Below are 6,638 nucleotides of genomic sequence, written 5' to 3' on the forward strand. Positions count from 1 at the left end.
TTATTCCCAGTTTTAATAGCTAGAATTCTAAGCAGCAATAATTTATATGCAAATATGGAAGCAAGTTTTACTGAAAAGAGACAAAAATTGAAAATATAAATATCCAAAAATTATGAGAAAGTTTAAATTGAATCCAATATGGTCATAGAAATGGCAAAAAAACAAACAAACAAACAAACAAAAAACCCTTGTAAATTGGTACGGCCACTATGGAAAGCAGTATGGTGGTTCCTCAAAAAATTAAGAATTGACCTGCCATATGATCCAGCAATCCCTCTACTAGGTATTTACCCCAAAGACTTGAAAACTCATATTCAAAAAGATATTTGCACACCGATGTTCATAGCAGCATTATTCACAGTGGCCAGGACATAAAAGCAACCAAAGTATCCTATGATAGATGATTGGATAAAGAAGCTGTGGTACATATATACAATGGAATATTACTCAGCCATAAGAAGAGATGAAATACTGCCATTTGCAACAACATGGATAGACCTTGAGATAATCATACTAAGTGAAATAAGCCAGACAGAAAAAGTTGAAAATTACATGATATCACTTATATGTGGGATATAAACCTAAAAGCAACAAATGAACAGGACAAACAGAGACTAATGAACATGGACAATGGACTAGCGGTTACCAGAAGAGAGGGGAGAGTGGGGAGGGATAAAATAAAAAAATAAAATTAAAAAAAAATTATGTATACATAGTATGAAAAATAAATAAACAAACTGGCATTAAAAAAAAGAAATGGCAAAAAGAAAAATACGATAGCAACCTTTGCAACAAGAACTAATATTTGAGAGAATAGTCTATATTCACAGAATTATATATTTTTAAAATAGATTACTTTCCAGAATTTATAAATGTATTAATAAATAAAATTTTAGAGATCTGAAATATTTTTAATATAGTAGTAAGACTGTTTGGTTACAAGAGACAGAAATACCAAACCAATTCACTTAAACACAGGAGGAACTAGATTGACTCACAGAACACAGAAGTCCAAGAGACATAGCAGGACGAAAAAATTAAATCTTTCACTAGACTCTTGTTTTCTTTCTCTCTCCCTCTACTGTGCTGTCTACACTAACTCACTCTCATGCAGGGGTCTCTCCATGCAATGGCACCTTTATAGTCTATATTTAGGGTCACAGTAAGAAGAGCGATTCTCTTCCACTTTTATCCAAGGAAAATAACTTTTCTGATTGGCCTGGTTTCTGTCACATGAATAAATCCAGGCATGTGGGGTCCTCTGATTGGCCAACCTGAAGCTCATGTCTTTCTTTGAGAAGTAAAGACAAAACCATACAATTAAAACCCCAGCAGAATTCCAATTGCTGACAGAATGGTTGTTCCCCACAACACAAAAAAGGAATGAAGACCAAATACAAAAGCAACAAACGTGCATTACAAATGGCTGAGGAAAAATCAAAACACTGAAATATATCTACAACATGATCCCAATTAATGGAAATATAGAAAACATGATGGGGGAGGGAGGACAAAAACAAAACCTTAATAAACTGTTATTTCTGAACTGTTGATTCTTGATTATCTTTAAAGATGACTATCTTTCAAACTTAAAATAAGTAATTTTAAAGAAGTATCACTTAAAAATGGATTTTTAAGATCTGGTTTGAGCATATTCTGAAATATTAAGTACCAGTTTCTCAGAATGCCACATTTTGATATTAGTGAACTTTTACTTTTATCAGAATTAGACTTACTTTTGTGAGTAAATCTCTTAGTTAAATTAGATAAGGAAAATGTAGGCTTTAAAGCTTCAAATGTATACAAACATTTTTAGGCAATATTTATGCTTCAGATCTTCACACCTATAACCAAACTGAGAATGATGTCAAAAAATTTAGAAAAAAGTATGATCCTCGTGAGTCATGAGAGGATTAATTTGTTTGCTGACACATCTTTTGCTCAGCTAAAGACATTTCTTCGTCTTAGAGCCACTGTAAAGACTTGAGTATTTGAGCTTACAGAGGCACACAGAATAGACATACACAAATAAGTGTTACTCAATAATTAAAAAATCAACCTTCAGAGCACAAATGTAATTTTGACATCTTATTTTGCAAAAATGGAGTCAAGCCAACTCTAGAATGACAGAAATTGCTTCACAATTAATTGCGATTTTCTGAAATTTTATATTTACTCATGCCCTGCTTAACTTTTTGTTGCATGAGTCTACACAATTTAAAAAATATTGGTTATACTGATATCTGCTATTTTTTTTCTGTACTGTTAGTGTGAGTTTAGAAGGTATAGACCAAGATATGATTACTTGTTTGGTTCGATTTCATAATTTGGTTCTTCTCGGAGATCAGGAATAGCAAAAAAATAGAAGTACAGACTATTTGAGAATAGAATAGATCATAGATCTTGCTTAGGAAAGGAGAATAAATCCAGTAAGACAATGGAGTCTTCATCAAGAAAAAATAACATAGATTCCATTGTTCATACCACACATACACACATGCACAGTCCTCAAAGTATGATGGAATGGAGATCAAAATAATATTTTAAAAGCAGCATTAAGAATATCGATATAAGTATACATACTAGAATATTTTTCATAATTTTGGAGTGAGGATGGGATGTCTTTATTAAATAAAACAGGAGCACAGGCATACACTTGACAACATACACATAGACTGAATTACATACCATTACACAAGTAGACAGAAAGTGTCACCAAAAACAAATAACATAATAATAATTTTTAATGGCAAAAGACACCAAAAATAAATTTTAAAAACCAACAACAGCTTGAAAAAAAAATACTTTCAAAACATGTGCAGTGTGAAATTGCTTTTCAAAGTTAGGTGCAATAAAAGTGTGAATTTCTTTTCTAAATCCTACATATCTGTCCCCAAATCACAACTGTCAATGGTGGCAGCAAAATTTACTTCAATTATTATTTTAAGTGTCTTCCACCTTTCTTGCACAATTAGAAAAATAAAGCATCTGAGTTCGTCCTAAGAAAACAGAAAGTTCAGTTTTTTCTATGTGGGTATGGCTTGGCATCATCAGTTTCTCTTTCTGTTATAAATCATCTTAATATTGAACATTATGTTGTTTTTTCCCTCACCTTTTAGGTAGCTAAAAATGTTTAAATTTAACATAAAAGCCATTAACATTCTCTCTAAGCTGTCAACACTCAAAGTACGATTCCTTATGTTATAAATATATAGAACTTTTTTCCTTTTCCCCAACATTCTACAGCAATAAAGACAAAATGCCAGCTTATGCCTTAACAAAGCATTATTTCCACTAAACCCATGTATTTCTTAGCTTTTGCATCACTAACTGCAGATGCTCATCTTGAGTGCAACTCTGCCATGATGTATCTACTTTTCCTCTAGAAAAATAAGAAGAGGTCATCTAGCTCCAAAAATTTGTAAGAAGCCTGTTTAAATAAAAATACTTTTGACTTGGTTTTAAAATGGGGGGGGCGGGGAGGGAAGGACTAATATCATCTTCCAGGCAAGAATGAGTAACATGGACTTGATTCACCTTCCCACCTGAAACAATTTTAAAAACAGACAAAATACTAGAAAAATTATTTTCAAGACATGTAACATCAGGCAACAAAACACACTTGTTCTTGAGAGACAAAAAACAAACAAGCCGAGCCCTACAATTCTCTTGGCTTGCTTTCTTGGGAGAGATATCAAACAAAAGTGAAGAAAGGATGAATTTGGAAGAGCCTGAAAACTACCTGAGTTGAGGAGATGGAATTGAGGAAATGAGGAGACTGAAGAAACTTGAACTCATAGGACAAAGTACCAAAATGGAGAGAGCTACCTCAAGACAGAAACTTGGAGATCTGCAAAGGGTTCCCCTCAAGTATTCCGCAGAGTACTATTTATCACATGTGTGGGAGAAAACCACCTGACACTGGGTAAAGACCCATCTAAAAGAGAGAATAGTGCCTACTCCCACTAGCCAGACTGAAAAAAAGCCAAAATTCACGGAGCATTAGGTACTCAGGAAGGTCTTGCTTCAAATGTGGGGAATAATTAGTTCTAGACAGTTGCTGTTCTGGACCTGCCCAGCAAATCAAAAGGATCCACGTGATTCCAAATAGCTTACTTACATGTATCCCAGAAAAAAGTTCAAGAAGATTTATAAGAATGCAAAATCATTCGTACAAAGTAAACAAACAAGGTAAAATTCACAATGTTCGGCATCCAATCAAAGATTACTAAGCATAAAAGGAAGCAGAAAACACAAACCATAATGAGGAGAATAATCATTTGAAATTACCCAAAAAGAAAATAGAAATTGACCCAGAATAGGCACAGAATAAGGACATTAAAACCACTATTATAACTGTTCTTTATGTGCAAAAAGTTAAGTAGATTCATGGATAATAAAAAAAAAAAATCAAAATTTTAAAGATGAAAACTATAATGTATGAGATAAAAAAACACAGTAGATGGGGTTAATGGCAGATTAGACATTGCAGAAGAAAGATTAGTGAATTTAAAAGCAATAGAAATGATCCAAATAAAACACCGAAAAAGAAAACAAAAAAGTAGAAAGAGAACAGTAAACTGTAGAATGAATTCAAGTGACTTCAGATGGACAATTTGAATCCCTGGAGAAGAACAGCAGGTGGTTGGGAAAAACTGGAAGAAATAATAACCCCAAACTTTCAAAACTTGATGAAAAGTTTAATTCACAAGTCCAAAAAAGCTCAGAAAACACCAAAGACAAAAACATGAAGAGAGTTATACCAAAGCAATTCACAATCAAATTGGGAAGAAAAAAATAACAATAACGAGAAAACCAGCAATACTATAGACATGCTATAGCAGAGAAATAAAGATAAAATTAACATTAGATTTCTCATCTGAAACAATATATATAAGAATACAGTTGGAAAATATCATTAAAGTACTCAAAGTAAGAAAATTGTCAATGTAGAAATTCTATACCTGGCAAAAATATTTTTAAAACACTAAGGCAAAATAATAACATTCTCAGATTGTGAAACTTAAAGAATTTATCACTATACACTGTCTATAAGAACGCACTTTTTTGAAGACACAAAAAGGATAACAGTAAAGGATGTGAAATCATATACCATGCTAATGCTAGTCAAAAGAAACCTGGAGTAGCTATGGCAATATCAACTGTATTTTCATCTACTCCTATTCATGTGTTTTTTTCCATTCCCAGCCCCTTTTTCTTCTTCTATTCAAATTTTAGCTATCTTAATGGACTATCTATCAAGTTCAAGATGTTAGTTCTTTTACAGGTGCCTACACTGATCACTCCAGACAACAGAGATATCTTTCTCTCTTAAGATAGTATATTATTTTCTTGTATTCAATACCTTGTATAGTGAGGGTACATTTTTTAAATTTATGCCTTTTCATAAAAATGGTTATAATAAGTATGGTTTTTATGAAGACAGCTGAGCAATTCCATAATTTTCTAAAGGAAGATAAAAGGGAATTTAGCAGACTATGGAGCTGCTCAAAGGTACCCCACTAATGAGCTTGACATATTTCCAGGGTAAGGCCAGCAATCCGTGCCGTTCCTGTTCTTTTCCACCTGAGTAGCTCAGGGCCATGTGTTCCATGATACCTGGAAAAACAGGTTGCCCCACGGGGGCTGAAACCAGGGCAGATAGAATACTAGTCTTTGAGTAAAAGTGTTATAGGTGACCTGGCTCCAGTAATCTGTCCAACTTGTCACTCTATAACTGAATAGTGAGTTCTAATGCAGACACGCAGAAAAGAAAACATAAAGCCAAGTGGTGCAAAGCCTGGTAGGAAAATAGAAAGTAGAAGCCAGGCAAGGTGCAGAAGTGAGATGTGTGTTGAGGGTACAATCTGGTAAAGAGAAGAGAACATGGAAGTTAGATGAAGAAGGAATAGAAAGGGATAGAAGGGGACAGGTGGCAGAAAGGGCGAAGTAAGAGTGCTCACTCTTTGTGCAGGCGTATTTCAAGAACCTGTCTGCCCAACCTTGCTCCCTGCTGCCAATTCCTCCTTTAGCAGGCCTGTCTCCTGTGCCCAGAAGAGCTCTTTCTGAGAGGCATTTCATGGGACAGGTTCAACAGCTCAGCCCACATTCCCATAAGCGAGAACATGGGGTTCTTGGAAGAGCTTGAGCTGGGGACAGCAAGGAGAGCACATACAAGCAGTAAAACCTGCAGCTCTCACTGGACCAGGGCTCTTGCAGCTCATGTAGCCATGCTCTTTGACCTCATGCAAGACAAATCCCAGGGCCTACCCAGGCCTTTCAGTGAGGTCCCAAACTCAAGGAGTCATCAGGCCCAAAATTGACTGAGCTGAGTTTCTTACCTAAAGGATGTATATGAGGAGGGAGGAGTAAACCCAAGGTGCAGGGCTCTGAAAACTAGAATGGGGCTTAGTTCAAATTGCTCCCCAGACAGACAGCATGTTTACCAATTTGTTGTCCCAGGAGGAACACATAAGAATACCCCCTTTCCTGCATGTATGCCAGCACTATGTTATATTTTAAATCTTATTTCTGCTGATTGGGCAGGTAAAAATGATATTACATTGTTTTTATTTATATTACCTTTAGTGGGAAGGAAAAAAATTTCCAAATGTTTAATGACTTTTTATTTCTTTTTT

Source organism: Pteropus vampyrus, unplaced genomic scaffold (genome assembly GCF_000151845.1).
Source record: "Pteropus vampyrus isolate Shadow unplaced genomic scaffold, Pvam_2.0 Scaffold642, whole genome shotgun sequence".
Lineage (NCBI taxonomy): Eukaryota > Metazoa > Chordata > Mammalia > Chiroptera > Pteropodidae > Pteropus > Pteropus vampyrus.